Source organism: Bombina bombina, chromosome 3 (genome assembly GCF_027579735.1).
Source record: "Bombina bombina isolate aBomBom1 chromosome 3, aBomBom1.pri, whole genome shotgun sequence".
NCBI classification, from domain to species: Eukaryota; Metazoa; Chordata; class Amphibia; order Anura; family Bombinatoridae; genus Bombina; species Bombina bombina.
The window spans coordinates 1163184044-1163203121 of NC_069501.1; the positions used below are offsets into that span (position 1 = coordinate 1163184044).

The following is a 19078-nucleotide window of genomic DNA, read 5'->3' on the forward strand; positions in this document are numbered from 1 at the left end:
AAGGAACAACAATCTCTTGATTGATATTCTTATTAGAAACAACCTTAGGAAGAAAACCAGGTTTGGTACGCAAAACCACCTAATCTGAATGGAAAATAAGATAAGGGGAATCACACTGTAAAGCAGATAGCTCAGAAACTCTTTGAGCCGAAGAGATAGCAACTAAGAACAAAACTTTCCAAGATAGAAATTTAACATCTATGGAATGCATAGGTTCAAACGGAACCCCTTGAAGAACTCTAAGGACTAAGTTTAGGCTGCAAGGCGGAGCCGCAGGCTTAAATACAGGCTTAATTCTGACCAAAGCCTGACTAAAAGTTTGAACGTCTGGGACATCTGCCAGACGTTTGTGTAGTAGAATAGACAAAGCAGATATTTGTCCTTTTAGAGAACTAGCTGATAATCCCTTCTCCAAACCCTCTTGGAGAAAAGACAATATTCTAGGAATCCTTATCTTACTCCATGAGTAACCTTTGGATTCACACTAATAAAGATATTTGCGCCAAATCTTATGATAGATCTTCCTGGTGACAGGCTTTCTAGCCTGAATCAGGGTATCAATGACCGACTCAGAGAACCCACGCTTTGATAGAACTAGGCGTTCAATCTCCAAGCAGTCAGACGCAGAGAAACTAGATTTGGATGTGAGAACGGACCTTGGATTAGAAGGTCCCGCCTCATTGGCAGGGTCCACGGTGGAACCGAGGATATGCCCACTAGGTCTGCATACCAAGTCCTGCGTGGCCACGCAGGTGCTATCAGAATCACCGAATCTCTCTCCTGCTTGATTCTGGCAACCAGACGTGGAAGGAGAGGAAGCGGTGGAAATACATAGGCCAGATTGAAGAACCAAGGTACTGCTAGAGCATCTATCAGTACCGCCTTGGGATCCCGGGACCTGGACCCGTAACAAGGAAGTTTGGCATTCTGACGCGACGCCATCAGATCCAATTCTGGTGTGCCCCATAGCTGAATCAGCTGAGCAAATACCTCCTGATGGAGTTCCCACTCCCCCGGATGAAAAGTCTGACAACTCAGAAAATCCGCCTCCCGGTTCTCTACTCCTGGAATGTGGATTGCTGAGAGATGGCAAGAGTGATCCTCTGCCCATCGGATTATTTTGGTTACCTCCATTATCGCTAGAGAACTCCTTGTTCCTCCTTGATGATTGATATAAGCTACAGTCGTGATGTTGTCCGACTGAAACCTGATGAATTTGGCTGCAGCAAGCTGAGGCCACGCCTGAAGCGCCTTGAATATCGCTCTCAGTTCTAGGATGTTTATCGGAAGAAGAGATTCCTCCCGAGACCATAAGCCCTGTGCTTTCAGGGAGTTCCAGACTGCACCCCAGCCTAGCATGCTGGCATCTGTCGTTACAATGAGCCACTCTGGCCTGTGGAAGTACATTCCCTGAGACAGGTGGTCCTGAGACAACCACCAGAGAAGAGAATCTCTGGTCTCCTGGTCCAGATGCAGTTGAGGAGATAAATCTGCATAATCCCCATTCCACTGTTTGAGCATGCATAGTTGCAGTGGTCTGAGGTGTAGGCAGGCAAAAGAAACAATGTCCATTGCCGCTACCATGAGTCCGATTACCTCCATACACTGAGCCACAGATGCCCGAGGAATGGAATGAAGAGTTCGGCAAGTGGTTAAGAGTTTTGATTTTCTGACTTCCGTCAGAAATATTTTCATTTCTACCGAATCTATCAGAGTCCCCAGAAAGGAAACTCTTGTGAGAGGGAAGAGAGAACTCTTTTTTATGTTCACCTTCCACCTGTGAGAGCAGTGGCTCCTACCTGCCCTTCAGAACGATTTGTGGGGGGAAAAACTTCTTTAACAACCCTCCAACATAGCAAAAATGACAGGAGAAGCAGTGATATGTCTCAAAGGAAAGGAAACTGTGCAACTGAGGCGCAAAAATAGGCCCCTCCCACCTCACTCAATGTCTTGAGGCCTATCAGAGAAACACCAGAGTGTCTCTTAATTAACCATGTGAGTTACAAAACTCAAAACCAAGCCACAATGACCCCTTTAGTCCCTTCAAAAAACGTTATAAATGCATCAAAAAACAAAACGTTTTTTCCTAACAGTGTCACCAGTAACTAATGAGCCCTTCAAGCAAGCTGAAATTCCTATTAAAGTATCTGAATACAGCTTACCCTTCCCTCATGGGGATATTGCCAGCCTTTTCTAGATTTAACACAGTCTGTCTAGAAAAATATAGACTGAACATACCTCATATGCAGCTTAGCCTGCAAACTGTTCTCCCAACTGAAGTTTTCCAATACTCTTCAGGCCTTGTGAGAACAGCAGTGGATCTTAGTTACAAAGTGCTAGTTACCTGGTCTATCCCATTCCTTACTAATAATTTCCGAAATTCTCTTAGGAACCGGAAAAACATATGTTCACCTTCCACCCGTGAGATCTCAGAAAAGCCAACACAATGTCCGTGTGAGACTTGGCTAGCTGAAAAGTTGACGCCTGAATTAAGATGTCATCTAGATAAGGCGCCACTGCTATGCCCCGAGGTCGTAGAACCGCCAGAAGGGACCTTAGTGAAAATTCTTGGAGCCGTGGCTAACCCGAAGGGAAGAGCCACAAACTGGTAATGCCTGTTTAGAAAGGCAAATCTGAGAAATTGATGATGATTTCTGTGAATAGGGATGTGTAGATACGCATCCTTTAAGTCCACGGTAGTCATATATTGACCTCCCTGGATCAGAGGCAGAATAGTCCGAATGGTCTCCATCTTGAATGATGGAACCCTGAGGAACTTGTTTAGAATTTTGAGATCCAAGATTGGTCTGAAAATTCCCTCTTTTTTGGGAACCACAAACAGGTTTGAGTAGAACCCTAGTCCCTGTTCCTCTTTTGGGATTGGGCGGATCACCCCCATGGTAAGCAGATCTTCTACACAGCGTAAGAACGCCTCTCTCTTTGTCTGGTTTACAGACAATCGAGAAATATGAAATCTCCCCCGTGGAAGGGAGTCTTTGAATTCCAGAAGATATCCCTGGGACACAATTTCTAAAGCCCAGGGATCGTGAACATTTCTTGCCCAAGCCTGAGCGAAGAGGGAGAGTCTGCCCCCTACTAGATCCGGTCCCGGATCGGGGGCTACCCCTTCATGCTGTCTTAGAGGCAGCTGCAGGCTTCTTGGCCTGTTTACCCTTGTTCCAAGCCTGGTTAGGTCTCCAGACTGACTTGGATTGGGCAAAATTTCCCTCTTGATTTGCAGCAGAGGAAGCCGAAACGGAACCACTCTTGAAGTTCCGAAAGCAACGAAAATTATTTTGTTTGATCTTCATCTTATTTGATATATCCTGAGGAAGGGCATGACCTTTCCCTCCAGTGATGTCTGAAATAATCTCTTTCAGTTCAGGCCCGAATAGGGTCTTTCCTATGAAAGGGATGTTCAAAAGTTTAGATTTGGATGACACATCAGCAGACCAGGACTTAAGCCATAACGCCCTGCGTGCTAAAATGGCAAAACCTGAATTCTTTGCCGCTAATTTAGCCAGTTGAAAAGCGGCATCTGTAATAAAAGAATTAGCCAATTTAAGGGCCTTGATTCTGTCCATAATCTCCTCTAATGGAGTCTCCATCTGAAGAGCCTCTTCTAGAGCCTCAAACCAGAAAGCAGCTGCAGTAGTTACAGGAACAATGCACACAATAGGTTGAAGAGAAAAACCCTGATGAACAAAAAATTTCTTCAGGAGACCCTCTAATTTTTTATCCATAGGATCTTTGAAAGCACAACTGTCTTCGATAGGTATAGTTGTACGCTTAGACAGAGTAGAAATAGCTCCCTCCACCTTAGGGACTGTCTGCCATGAGTCCCGCATGGTGTCAGATATGGGAAATATTTTCTTAAAAACAGGAGGGGGAGAGAACGGAATACCTGGTCTATCCCACTCCTTAGTAATAATATTCACAATCCTCTTAGGAACTGGAAAAACATCAGTGTAAACAGGAACCTCTAAGTATTTATCCATTTTACACAATTTCTCCGGAACCACTATAGGGTCACAATCATCTAGAGTCGCTAATACCTCCCTGAGCAATACGCGGAGGTGTTCAAGCTTAAATTTAAAGGCCGTCATATCAGCCATGTATTGTAAAGTAAAAGAATTTGACGCACTAAAGGTACTTGGCGTCACTTGGAAATAAAACGGTACTGTGCCTTTAAGAGGAAAAAAGCTGCACCAGTTCTGAAAAACAGTGTAAAAAAGCAGTAAACTTAACAAAAAATTTACAGCAGCATTATAAAGGCTTAGTAACTTTGCACAGCTATGCAAATAAACAATTAACCCTTTAATGGCAAAAACGTATTGAAAAAACGTTAAACCCAGTAAAAAAAGACTTTCAGCACCATGCCACAGCTCTGCTGTGGCTCCTACCTGCCCTTCAGAACGATTTGTGGGGGAAACAACTTCTTTAACAACCCTCAAACAGCAGAAACGACAGGAGAAGCAGTGATATGTCTCAAAGGAAAGGAAACTGCGCAACTGAGGCGCGAAAATAGGCCCCTCCCACCTCACTCAATGTTTTGAGGCCTATCAGAGAAACACCAGAGTGTCTCTTAATTAACCATGTGAGTTACAAAACTCAAAACCAAGCCACAATGACCCCTTTAGTCCCTTCAAAAAACGTTATAAATGCATCAAAAAACAAAAAGTTTTTTCCTAACAGTGTCACCAGTAACTAATGAGCCCTTCAAGCAAGCTGAAATTCCTATTAAAGTATCTGAATACAGCTTACCCTTCCCTCATGGGGATATTGCCAGCCTTTTCTAGATTTAACACAGTCTGTCTAGAAAAATATAGACTGAACATACCTCATATGCAGCTTAGTCTGCAAACTGTTCTCCCAACTGAAGTTTTCCAATACTCTTCAGGCCTTGTGAGAACAGCAGTGGATCTTAGTTACAAAGTGCTACAAAACGGTATACCTGGTCTATCCCATTCCTTACTAATAATTTCCGAAATTCTCTTAGGAACCGGAAAAACATCAGTGTAAGTAGGAACTTCCAAATATTTATCCATTTTACACAATTTCACTGGAGGAATCACAATAGGATCACAATCATCCAGAGTCGCTAAAACCTCCCTAAGCAACAGGTAGAGGTGTTCAAGCTTAAATTTAAATGACATAGCATCCGAATCTGTCTGAGGCAAAACATTCCCTGAATCAGAAATTTCACCCTCAAACAGTAATTCCCTGATCCCCAACTCAGAGCACTGTGAGGGAACATCGGAAATAGCTAATAAAGCATCAGAGGATTCAGTATTTACATTAATACTTGACCTACTGCGTTTACCCTGCAACACTGGTAATTTAAACAATACCTCTGTAAGGGTAGTTAACAAAACTGCAGCCATCTCCTGCAGAGTAAAGGAATTAGACGCACTAGAAGTACTAGGCGTCGCTTGTGTGGGCATAAAAGGTTGTGACACTTGGGGAGAATTGGATGGCATATCCTGATTTTCTTCAGACTGAGAATCATCCCTAGGCACACTTACTTTATTTAAAATATGCTTTTTACATTGTAAAGCCCTTTCAGTACAAAAGTTACACAATGTAAGAGGGGGTTGCACAATAGCTTCTAAACACATAGAACAATGAGAAACCTCAATGTCAGACATGTTGAACAGACTAGTAATACCACAAAAGTCGTTTAAACACTTATTTATTGCATAAAAACAGAATTTATGTTTACCTGATAAATTACTTTCTCCAACGGTGTGTCCGGTCCACGGCGTCATCCTTACTTGTGGGGATATTCTCTTCCCCAACAGGAAATGGCAAAGAGCCCAGCAAAGCTGGTCACATGATCCCTCCTAGGCTCCGCCTACCCCAGTCATTCGACCGACGTTAAGGAGGAATATTTGCATAGGAGAAACCATATGTTACCGTGGTGACTGTAGTTAAAGAAAATAAATTATCAGACCTGATTAAAAAAACCAGGGCGGGCCGTGGACCGGACACACCGTTGGAGAAAGTAATTTATCAGGTAAACATAAATTCTGTTTTCTCCAACATAGGTGTGTCCGGTCCACGGCGTCATCCTTACTTGTGGGAACCAATACCAAAGCTTTAGGACACGGATGAAGGGAGGGAGCAAATCAGGTCACCTAAATGGAAGGCACCACGGCTTGCAAAACCTTTCTCCCAAAAATAGCCTCAGAAGAAGCAAAAGTATCAAATTTGTAAAATTTAGAAAAAGTGTGCAGTGAAGACCAAGTCGCTGCCTTACATATCTGATCAACAGAAGCCTCGTTCTTGAAGGCCCATGTGGAAGCCACAGCCCTAGTGGAGTGAGCTGTGATTCTTTCAGGAGGCTGCCGTCCGGCAGTCTCATAAGCCAATCGGATAATGCTTTTAATCCAGAAGGAGAGAGAGGTAGAAGTTGCTTTTTGACCTCTCCGTTTACCAGAATAAACAACAAACAAAGACAAAGTTTGTCTGAATCCTTAGTAGCTGCTAAGTAAAATTTGAGAGCACGAACTACATCCAAGTTGTGCAACAAACGTTCCTTCTTTGAAACTGGATTAGGACACAAAGAAGGCACAACTATCTCCTGGTTAATGTTTTTGTTAGAAACAACTTTTGGAAGAAAACCAGGTTTAGTACGCAAAACCACCTTATCTGCATGGAACACCAGATAAGGAGAAGAACACTGCAGAGCAGATAATTCTGAAACTCTTCTAGCAGAAGAAATTGCAACCAAAAACAAAACTTTCCAAGATAATAACTTAATATCAACGGAATGTAAGGGTTCAAACGGAACCCCCTGAAGAACTGAAAGAACTAGGTTGAGACTCCAAGGAGGAGTCAAAATTTTGTAAACAGGCTTGATTCTAACCAGAGCCTGAACAAAGGCTAGAACATCTGGCACAGCTGCCAGCTTTTTGTGAAGTAACACAGACAAGGCAGAAATCTGTCCCATCAAGGAACTTGCAGATAATCCTTTTTCCAATCCTTCTCGAAGGAAGGATAGACTCTTAGGAATCTTAACCTTGTCCCAAGGGAATCCTGCAGATTCACACCAACAGATATACCAAATTATGTGGTAATTTTTCTGGTTACAGGCTTTCAGGCCTGAACAAGAGTATTAATAACAGAATCTGAGAACCCTCGCTTTGATAAGATCAAGCGTTCAATCTCCAAGCAGTCAGCTGGAGTGGGTCGAACGGACCTAGAACAAGAAGGTCTCTCAAAGGTAGCTTCCATGGTGGAGCCGATGACATATTCACCAGATCTGCATACCAAGTCCTGCGTGGCCACGCAGGAGCTATCAAAATCACCGACGCCCTCTCCTGATTGATCCTGGCTACCAGCCTGGGGATGAGAGGAAACGGCGGGAACACATAAGCTAGTTTGAAGGTCCAAGGTGCTACTAGTGCATCCACTAGAGCCGCCTTGGGATCCCTGGATCTGTACCCGTAGTAAGGAACTCTGAAGTTCTGACGAGAGGCCATCAGATCCATGTCTGGAATGCCCCACGGTTGAGTGACTTGGGCAAAGATTTCCGGATGGAGTTCCCACTCCCCCGGATGCAATGTCTGACGACTCAGAAAATCCGCTTCCCAATTTTCCACTCCTGGGATGTGGATAGCAGACAGGTGGCAGGAGTGAGACTCCGCCCATAGAATGATTTTGGTCACTTCTGCCATCGCTAGGGAACTCCTTGTTCCCCCCTGATGGTTGATGTATGAACTTGGCCCTCGCTAGCTGAGGCCAAGCTTTGAGAGCATTGAATATCGCTCTCAGTTCCAGAATATTTATCGGTAGAAGAGATTCTACCCGAGACCAAAGACCCTGAGCTTTCAGGGATCCCCAGACCGCGCCCCAGCCCATCAGACTGGCGTCGGTCGTGACAATGACCCACTCTGGTCTGCGGAAGGTCATCCCTTGTGACAGGTTGTCCAGGGACAGCCACCAACGGAATGAGTCTCTGGTCCTCTGATTTACTTGTATCTTCGGAGACAAGTCTGAATAGTCCCCATTCCACTGACTGAGCATGAACAGTTGTAATGGTCTTAGATGAATGCGCACAAAAGGAACTATGTCCATTGCCGCTACCATCAAACCTATCACTTCCATGCACTGCGCTATGGAAGGAAGAGGAACGGAATGAAGTATCCGACAAGAGTCTAGAAGTTTTGTTTTTCTGGCTTCTGTCAGAAAAATACTCATTTCTAAGGAGTCTATTATAGTTCCCAAGAAGGGAACCCTCGTTGACGGAGATAGAGAACTCTTTTCCACGTTCACTTTCCATCCGTGAGATCTGAGAAAGGCCAGGACAATGTCCGTGTGAGCCTTTACTTGAGGAAGGGACGACGCTCGAATCAGAATGTCGTCCAAGTAAGGTACTACAGCAATGCCCCTTGGTCTTAGCACCGCCAGAAGGGACCCTAGTACCTATGAGAAAATCCTAGGAGCAGTGGCTAATCCGAAAGAAAATGCCACGAACTGGAAATGCTTGTCCAGGAATGCAAACCTTAGGAACCGATGATGTTCCTTGTGGATAGGAATATGTAGATACGCATCCTTGAAATCCACCTTGGTCATGAATTGACCTTCCTGGATGGAAGGAAGAAGTGTTCGAATGGTTTCCATCTTGAACGATGGAACCTTGAGAAACTTGTTCAAGATCTTGAGATCTAAGATTGGTCTGAACGTTCCCTCTTTTTTGGGAACTATGAACAGATTGGAGTAGAACCCCATCCCTTGTTCTCCTAATGGAACAGGATGAATCACTCTCATTTTTAGCAGGTCTTCTACCCAATGTAAGAATGCCTGTCTTCTTATGTGGTCTGAAGACAACTGAGACCTGTGGAACCTCCCCCTTGGAGGAAGCCCCTTGAACTCCAGAGAATAACCTTGGGAGACTATTTCTAGCGCCCAAGGATCCAGAACATCTCTTGCCCAAGCCTGAGCGAAGAGAGAGAGTCTGCCCCCCACCAGATCCGGTCCCGGATCGGGGGCCCGCATTTCATGCTGTCTTGGTAGCAGTGGCAGGTTTCCTGGCCTGCTTTCCTTTGTTCCAGCCTTGCATAGGTCTCCAGGCTGGATTGGCTTGAGAAGTATTACCTTCCTGCTTAGAGGACGTAGCCCTTGGGGCTGATCCGTTTCTGCGAAAGGGACGAAACTTAGGTTTATTTTTGGTCTTGAAAAGACCTATCCTGAGGAAGGGCGTGGCCCTCGCCCCCAGTGATATCAGAGATAATCTCTTTCAAGTCAGGGCCAAAGAGTGTTTTCCCCTTGAAAGGAATGTCAAGCAATTTGTTCTTGGAAGACGCATCCGCTGCCCAAGATTTTAACCAAAGCGCTCTGCGCCACAATAGCAAACCCAGAATTTTTTCGCCGCTAACCTAGCCAATTGCAAGGTGGCGTCTAGGGTGAAAGAATTAGCCAATTTAAGAGCACGAATTCTGTCCATAATCTCCTCATAAGAAGAAGAATTACTAATAATCGCCTTTCCTAGCTCATCAAACTAGAAACACGCGGCTGCAGTGACAGGGACAATGCATGCAATTGGTTGTAGAAGGGAACCTTGCTGAACAAACATCTTTAGCAGACCTTCTAATTTTTTATCCATAGGATCTTGGAAAGCACAACTATCTTCTATGGGTATAGTGGCGCGCTTGTGTAGAGTAGAAACCGCCCCCTCGACCTTGGGGACTGTCTGCCATCAGTCCTTTCTGGGGTCGACTATAGGAAAACAATTTTATAAATATGGGGGGAGGTACTAAAGGTATACCGGGCCTGTCCCATTCTTTACTAACAATGTACGCCACCCGCTTGGATATAGGAAAAGCTTCGGGGGGCCCCGGGGCCTCTAAGAACTTTTCCATTTTACATAGTGGTTCTGGAATGACCAGATAATCACAATCATCCAAATTGGATAACACCTCCTTAAGCAGAGCGCGGAGATGTTCCAACTTAAATTTAAAAGTAATCACATCAGGTTCAGCTTGTTGAGAAATGTTTCCTGAATCTGAAATTTCTCCCTCAGACAAAACCTCCCTGGCCCCCTCAGACTGGTGTAGGGGCCCTTCAGAAACCATATCATCAGCGTTCTCATGCTCTACAGAATTTTCTAAAACAGAGCAGTCGCGCTTTCGCTGATAAGTGGGCATATTGGCTAAAATGTTTTTGATAGAATTATCCATTACAGCCGTTAAATGTTGCATAGTAAGGAGTATTGGCGCACTAGATGTACTAGGGGCCTCCTGTATGGGCAAGACTGGTGTAGACGAAGGAGGGGATGATGCAGTACCATGCTTACACCCCTCACTTGAGGAATCATCTTGGGCATCATTTTTACTAAATTTTTTTATGACATAAAATACATATAGTTAAATGAGAAGGAACCTTGGTTTCCCCACAGTCAGAACACAATCTATCTGGTAGTTCAGACATGTTAAACAGGCATAAACTTGATAACAAAGCACAAAAAACGTTTTAAAATAAAACCGTTACTGTCACTTTAAATTTTAAACTAAACACACTTTATTACTGCAATTGCGAAAAAGTATGAAGGAATTGTTCAAAATTCACCAAAATTTCACCACAGTGTCTTAAAGCCTTAAAAGTATTGCACACCAAATTTGGAAGCTTTAACCCTTAAAATAACGGAACCGGAGCCGTTTTTATATTTAACCCCTTTACAGTCCCTGGAATCTGCTTTGCTGAGACCCAACCAAGCCCAAAGGGGAATACGATACCAAATGATGCCTTCAGAAAGACTTTTCTATGTATCAGAGCTCCACACACATGCAGCTGCATGCCATGCTGTCCTCAAAAACAAGTGCGCCATACCGGCGCGAAAATGAGGCTCTGACTATGATTAGGGAAAGCCCCTAAAGAATAAGGTGTCTAAAACAGTGCCTGCCGATATAATCATATCAAAATACCCAGAATAAATGATTCCTCAAGGCTAAATATGTGTTAATAATGAATCGATTTAGCCCAGAAAAAGTCTACAGTCTTAATAAGCCCTTGTGAAGCCCTTATTTACTATCTTAATAAACATGGCTTACCGGATCCCATAGGGAAAATGACAGCTTCCAGCATTACATCGTCTTGTTAGAATGTGTCATACCTCAAGCAGTAAGAGACTGCACACTGTTCCCCCAACTGAAGTTAATTGCTCTCAACAGTCCTGTGTGGAACAGCCATGGATTTTAGTTACGGTGCTAAAATCATTTTCCTCATACAAACAGAAATCTTCATCTCTTTTCTGTTTCTGAGTAAATAGTACATACCAGCACTATTTTAAAATAACAAACTCTTGATTGAATAATAAAAACTACAGTTAAACACTAAAAAACTCTAAGCCATCTCCGTGGAGATGTTGCCTGTACAACGGCAAAGAGAATGACTGGGGTAGGCGGAGCCTAGGAGGGATCATGTGACCAGCTTTGCTGGGCTCTTTGCCATTTCCTGTTGGGGAAGAGAATATCCCCACAAGTAAGGATGACGCCGTGGACCGGACACACCTATGTTGGAGAAATAAACATTAGAAAAAATGTGTACTGTGCCTTTAAGAAAAGAAAAAGTGAACAATTTTTCCAAAATGCACAAAGAAAGTTAAATTATTCCCAAATTTAACTTAATATTGTTGGTTAATCCAAAAATTACTGCACCCAGAAGCAAGGGCAGAAATAATGCTTTAGAAGTACTTATATCAACATGTAGTCAAAAGATAGATACAAATACACTCTGCACCTCGCCACAGCTCTGCTGTGGCACCTACCAGCCCCCAGGGTACTTCAAATCAAGTTTCCAACCCTTCAGACCAGCTACACAGTCCAGGAGCCACGAGTTACTGTTTGCTGCTGCTAAGCCTGAAGAAATTGCGCCAAAATAGGCTCCGCCCCTTAAGGTTAAAAGTTGGAGTAGGCCCAAACAACACCGCATGGAAATGCAGTTTTGCACTAAAGTAAAAATACACACACACAATAACCCTCAAGCATAAAACCAATAAGTTTTAAGTGCCAAAAATAAAAAACATGAAACATCGTTTTTTATATTGTCTCCCATGTCACATAATGCCCAAATATCAACTAATGATAATATAAAATAGGGACTCCAGTAACACCTCTCTTATTAAAATAGGTTTTACTGCTTACCCCATTCCCATACAGGAAAATAATACCAGCCAGTTCTGATACACCAAGTCTCCTCAGAAAAAAAGGCTGCACATACCTTAATGCTGCTTGTAGCATGAAACCGGTCTCCACACTGAAGATATCTCATGGTTACCTTCAGAAGTCTTGTGGGAAACCAGCGTGGATCTTAGTTACAAATGCTAAGATCATCAAACCTCAGGGCAGAAATCTTCTTCCATATCCCCCTGAGGAAAATAGTACGCACCGGTACCATTTAAAATAAAAAACTTCTTGATTGAAGAAACTAAAACTAACACCTCACTTTACCATGTCTTCCTAGTATAACACAGGCAAAGAGAATGACTGGGGGTGAAGGGGAAGGGGAGGGGCTATATATACAGCTCTGCTGTGGTGCTCTTTGCCACTTCCTGTTAGCAGGAGGTTAATATCCCACAAGTAAGGATGAAATCCGTGGACTCGTCATATCTTTGAAAAAGAAATATACTTTACTGACTGATAAATTCCTTTCTCCTGTAGTGTAGTCAGTCCACGGGTCATCCATTAGTTATGGAATATATCTCTTCCTAACAGGAAACTGCAAGAGAATTACCCAGCAGAGCTTTGCTATATAGCTCCTCCCCTCACATATCATACTCAGTCATTCGACCAAAGCAGACGAGAAAGGAGGAACCATAGGGTACAGTGGTGACTGGAGTTTAATTAAAATTTAGACCTGCCGTAAAAACAGGGCGGGACGTGGACTGACTACACTACAGGAGAAAGGAATTTATCAGGTAAGCATAAATTATGTTTTCTCCTGTTAAGTGTAGTCAGTCCACGGGTCATCCATTACTTATGGAATACCAATACCAAAGCTAAAGTACACGGATGAAGGGAGGGACAAGGCAGGAACATTAAACAGAAGGAACCACTGCCTGAAGTACCTTTCTCCCAAAAATAGCCTCCGACGAAGCAAAAGTGTCAAATTTGTAAAATTTTGAAAAAGTGTGAAGCGAAGACCAAGTCGCAGCCTTGCAAATCTGTTCAACAGAGGCCTCATTTTTAAAGGCCCAGGTGGAAGCCACAGCTCTAGTAGAATGAGCTGTAATCCTTTCAGGAGGCTGCTGTCCAGCAGTCTCATAGGCTAAGCGTATTATGCTACGAAGCCAAAAAGAGAGAGAGGTAGCCGAAGCCTTTTGACCTCTCCTCTGTCCAGAGTAAACGACAAACAGGGAAGAAGTTTGACGAAAATCCTTAGTTGCCTGCAAATAGAATTTCAGGGCACGGACTACGTCCAGATTATGCAAAAGTCGTTCCTTCTTTGAAGAAGGGTTAGAACACAGAGATGGAACAACAATCTCTTGATTGATATTCCTGTTAGTCACTGCCTTAGGTAAGAACCCAGGTTTAGTACGCAGGACTACCTTGTCTGAATGAAAAATCAGATAAGGAGAATCACAATGTAAGGCAGATAACTCAGAGACTCTTCGAGCCGAGGAAATAGCCATCAAAAACAGAACTTTCCAAGATAACAGCTTGATATCAATGGAATGAAGGGGTTCAAATGGAACGCCTTGAAGAACATTAAGAACTAAGTTTAAGCTCCACGGCGGAGCAACAGACTTAAACACAGGCTTAATCCTAGTTAAAGCCTGACAGAAAGCCTGAACGTCTGGAACTTCAGCCAGACGTTTGTGTAGAAGAATAGACAGAGCAGAAATCTGTCCCTTTAACGAACTAGTAGATAAGCCCTTTTCTAAACCCTCTTGTAGAAAGGACAATATCCTAGGAATCCTAACCTTACTCCATGAGTAACTCTTGGATTCGCACCAATGTAAATATTTATGCCATATCTTATGGTAAATTTTTCTGGTAACAGGCTTCCTAGCCTGTATTAAGGTATCAATAACCGACTCCGAGAAGCCACGCTTTGATAGAATCAAGCATTCAATCTCCATGCAGTCAGCCTCAGAGAAATTAGATTTGGATGTTTGAAAGGACCCTGAATTAGAAGGTCCTGTCTCAGAGGCAGAGACCACGGTGGACAGGACGACATGTCCACTAGGTCTGCATACCAGGTCCTGCGTGGCCACGCAGGCGCTATCAGAATCACCGAAGCTCTCTCCTGTTTGATCTTGGCAATCAAACGAGGAAGCATCGGGAATGGTGGAAACACATAAGCCATGTTGAAGACCCAAGGGGCTGTCAGAGCATCTATCAGCACCGCTCCCGGGTCCCTGGACCTGGATCCGGAACAAGGAAGCTTGGCGTTCTGACGAGACGCCATGAGATCCAGATCTGGTTTGCCCCAACGACGAATCAGTTGAGCAAAGACCTCCGGATGAAGCTCCCACTCCCCCGGATGAAAAGTCTGGCGACATAGAAAATCCGCCTCCCAGTTCTCAACGCCTGGGATGTAGATCGCTGACAGGTGGCAAGAGTAAGACTCTGCCCAGCGAATTATCTTTGAGACTTCCAACATCGCTAGGGAACTTCTGGTTCCCCCTTGATGGTTGATGTAAGCCACAGTCGTGATGTTGTCCGACTGAAATCTGATGAACCTCAGAGTTGCTAACTGAGGCCAAGCTAGGAGAGCATTGAATATTGCTCTTAACTCCAGAATATTTGTTGGGAGGAGTTTCTCCTCCTGAGTCCATAATCCCTGAGCTTTCAGGGAATTCCAGACTGCTCCCCAGCCTAGAAGGCTGGCGTCTGTTGTTACAATCGTCCAATCTGGCCTGCGAAAGGTCATCCCCTTGGACAGATGTGGCCGAGAAAGCCACCATAGAAGAGAATCTCTGGTCTCTTGATCCAGATTTAGTAGGGGGGACAAATCTGAGTAATCCCCGTTCCACTGACTTAGCATGCACAATTGCAGCGGTCTGAGATGCAGGCGCGCAAATGGTACTATGTCCATTGCCGCTACCATTAAGCCGATTACTTCCATGCACTGAGCTACTGACGGGTGTGGAATGGAGTGAAGGACACGGCAAGCATTTAGAAGTTTTAATAACCTGGCCTCTGTCAGGTAAATTTTCATCTCTACAGAATCTATAAGAGTCCCTAGAAAGGGAACTCTTGTAAGTGGTAATAGAGAACTCTTTTCCGCGTTCACCTTCCACCCATGCGACCTCAGAAATGCCAGAACTATCTCTGTATGAGACTTGGCAGTTTGAAAACTTGACGCTTGTATCAGAATGTCGTCTAGGTACGGAGTCACCGCTATGCCTCGCGGTCTTAGTACCGCCAGAAGTGATCCTAGAATTTTGTAAAGATTCTTGGAGCCGTAGCTAATCCGAAGGGAAGAGCTACAAACTGGTAATGCCTGTCTAGGAAGGCAAATCTCAGATACCGGTAATGGTCCTTGTGAATCGGTATGTGAAGGTAGGCATCCTTTAGATCCACTGTGGTCATGTACTGACCCTCTTGGATCATGGGAAGGATAGTTCGAATAGTTTCCATTTTGAATGAAGGAACTCTTAGAAATTTGTTTAGGATTTTTAAGTCCAAGATTGGCCTGAAGGTTCCCTCTTTCTTGGGAACCACAAATAGGTTTGAATAGAATCCCTGCCCGTGTTCCGTCCGCGGAACTGGGTGGATTACCCCCATTAGTAAGAGGTCTTGTACACAGCGTAGAAACGCCTCTTTCTTTATTTGGTTTGCTGATAACCTTGAAAGATGAAATCTCCCCCGTGGAGGAGAAGTTTTGAAGTCCAGGAGATATCCCTGAGATATGATCTCCAACGCCCAGGGATCCTGGACATCTCTTGCCCAAGCCTGGGCGAAGAGAGAAAGTCTGCCCCCCACTAGATCCGTTTCCGGATAGGGGGCCCTCTCTTCATGCTGTTTTGGGGGCAGCAGCAGGTTTCTTGGCCTGCTTGCCCCTGTTCCAGGACTGGTTAACTTTCCAGCCCTGTCTGTAACGAGCAACAGCTCCTTCCTGTTTTGGAGCGGAGGAAGTTGATGCTGCTCCTGCCTTGAAGTTACGAAAGGCACGAAAATTATACTGTTTGGCCTTTGATTTGGCCCTGCCCTGAGGTAGAGCATGGCCCTTACCTCCCGTAATGTCAGCAATAATTTCTTTCAAGCCGGGCCCGAATAAGGTCTGCCCTTTGAAAGGAATATTAAGCAATTTAGATTTAGAAGTCACGTCAGCTGACCAGGATTTAAGCCATAGCGCTCTGCGCGCTTGGATGGCGAATCCGGAGTTCTTAGCCGTAAGTTTGGTTAAATGCACAACGGCATCAGAAACAAATGCGTTAGCTAGCTTAAGTGTCTTAAGCTTGTTGATTATTTCATCCAATGGAGCTGAGCGAATGGCCTCTTCCAGAGACTCAAACCAGAATGCTGCCGCAGCAGTGACAGGCGCAATGCATGCGAGGGGCTGTAAAATAAAACCTTGTTGAACAAACATTTTCTTAAGGTAACCCTCTAATTTTTTATCCATTGGATCTGAAAAGGCACAACTATCCTCCACCGGGATAGTGGTACGCTTAGCTAAAGTAGAAACTGCTCCCTCCACCTTAGGGACCGTCTGCCATAAGTCTCGTGTGGTGGCGTCAATAGGAAACATTTTCCTAAATATGGGAGGAGGGGTAAAAGGCACACCCGGTCTATCCCACTCCTTGCTAATAATCTCTGTAAGCCTTTTTGGTATAGGAAATACGTCAGTACACACCGGTACCGCATAGTATCTATCCAACCTACATAATTTCTCTGGAATTGCAACCGTGTTACAATCATTCAGAGCCGCTAATACCTCCCCTAGCAATGTGTGGAGGTTCTCTAGCTTAAATTTAAAATTGGAAATCTCTGAATCCAGTCTCCCTGGATCAGATCCGTCACCCACAGAATGAAGCTCTCCGTCCTCACGTTCTGCAAACTGTGACGCAGTATCTGACATGGCTCTCATCTCATCCGCGCGCTCTATCCTTAACCCAGAGCTATCACGCTTGCCTCTTAATTCTGGCAACTTAGATAATACTTCTGTCATAACAGTAGCCATGTCTTGCAAAGTGATTTGTAAGGGCCTCCCTGATGTACTTGGCGCCAAAAAATCACGCACCTCCTGAGCGGGAGGCGAAGGTACTGACACGTGAGGAGAGTTAGTCGGCATAACTTCCCCCTCGTCGTCTGGTGATAATTTCTTTACATGTAAAGATTGACTTTTATTTAAAGTAGCATCAATGCAATTAGTACACAAATTTCTATTGGGCTCCACATTGGCCTTTAAACATAGTGAACAAAGAGATTCATCTGAGTCAGACATGTTTAAACAAACTAGCAATGAGACTAGCAAACTTGGAAATACTTTTCAAAATTAATTTACAAGCAATATAAAAAACGTTACTGTGCCTTTAAGAAGTACAGAAAAACTGACACAGTTGAAATAACAATGACCAAAATAGTTATAGCAACCAAATTTTCACAGTAAATGTATTAAGTTAGCAAAGGATTGCACCCACCAGCAAATGGATGATTAACCCCTTAGTACCCAAAAACGGATAACAATTATATAATTAACGTTTTTCTCACAGTCAAATACACTGTCACAGGACTGCTGTGCCTGATTACCTCCCTCAAAATGGATTTTGAAGACCCCTGAGCTCTCTAGAGACGATCTGGATCATGGAGGATGAAGTAGACAGACTGTGACTGAATTTTTACTGCGCAAAAAAGCGCTAAAATAGGCCCCTCCCACTCATATTACAACAGTGGGGAAGCTCAGAAACTGTTTCTATGCAGAAAACAAAAATGGCCATGTGGTAAAAATCATGCCCTAATAAGTTTTATCACCAAGTACCTCACAAAAACGATTAACAAGCCAGTAAACGTTTTAAACATACATTTGAAAGTTATGTATTATTATTAATAAGCCTGCTACCAGTCGCTTTTACTGCAGTTAAGGCTCATACATTATTTCAGTATTAACAGTATTTTCAGAGTCAATTCCATTCCTTAGAAAAATACATTCAGTGTACACACACTCATCAGCCTAATACCAGTCGCTATCACTGCATTTAAGGCTGAACTTACTTTACAATGGTATCAGCAGTATTTTCTCAGTCAATTCCATTCCTCAGAAAATAAATTACTGCACATACCTCATTTGCAGGGGGGCCCTGAATGCTATTCCCCTTCTCTGAAGTTACCTCACTCCTCAGATGAGAAACAGCCAGTGGATCTTAGTTACGTCTGCTAAGACCATAGAAAAAAACCCAGGCAGATTCTTCTTCTAATGCTGCCTGAGAATAAACAGCACACTCCGGTGCCAAACTTTTGATTGTAGAAATAAACTAAGTTAAAAAACACCACAGATCTCTCACAGCTTCCTTTTTAGTTAGGCTGCAAGAGAATGACTGAGTATGATATGTGAGGGGAGGAGCTATATAGCAAAGCTCTGCTGGGTAATTCTCTTGCAGTTTCCTGTTAGGAAGAGATATATTCCATAAGTAATGGATGACCCGTGGACTGACTACACTTAACAGGAGAAAGATGCAATGCTCATTCATTATTTACATTCTCTGCTTATTTTGTAATTTACATCCGCAAACTGAATTCTTCCATGTAGGTCTTACCAATGTGTTTTTTTACAATGCCTAAGAAGGTTAAAGTGTATCCTTTTTACTTAAATATGCAGCAGTTTGCCTGGCCACGTTAGATTACTTAGATCAGTACAGTAGGTCATTTACATCGAATATATGATTGATATAGCAAAGGACACCCAAACACTTTACAAATATCTATTTTCATGGACATGTCTTGCAAAACCGGGATAATTTTACTGGATTAACTAAATCTTTATTATATCTGGCACATAAGCAAGCTCAAACTCTACAAGGATGGGATAGCAAACTCGTATGCTAATTGGAGATAACAGACCTTCTTGTCCTGCTCTAGAAATGCTAATCAGTCTTTTTATTTTACTTTTAGAAATGCTAACTTTTAATTTTCAT

The 19078-nt window shown here is 43.6% G+C and overlaps 1 protein-coding gene across 1 annotated transcript in view; it reads right to left on the reverse strand.

The window, feature by feature from the left end:
• The window catches only part of DYNC2H1 (dynein cytoplasmic 2 heavy chain 1), a 1178830-nt gene that overhangs the window by 844433 nt on the left and 315319 nt on the right, over positions 1 to 19078 (reverse strand). The window lies entirely within an intron of this gene.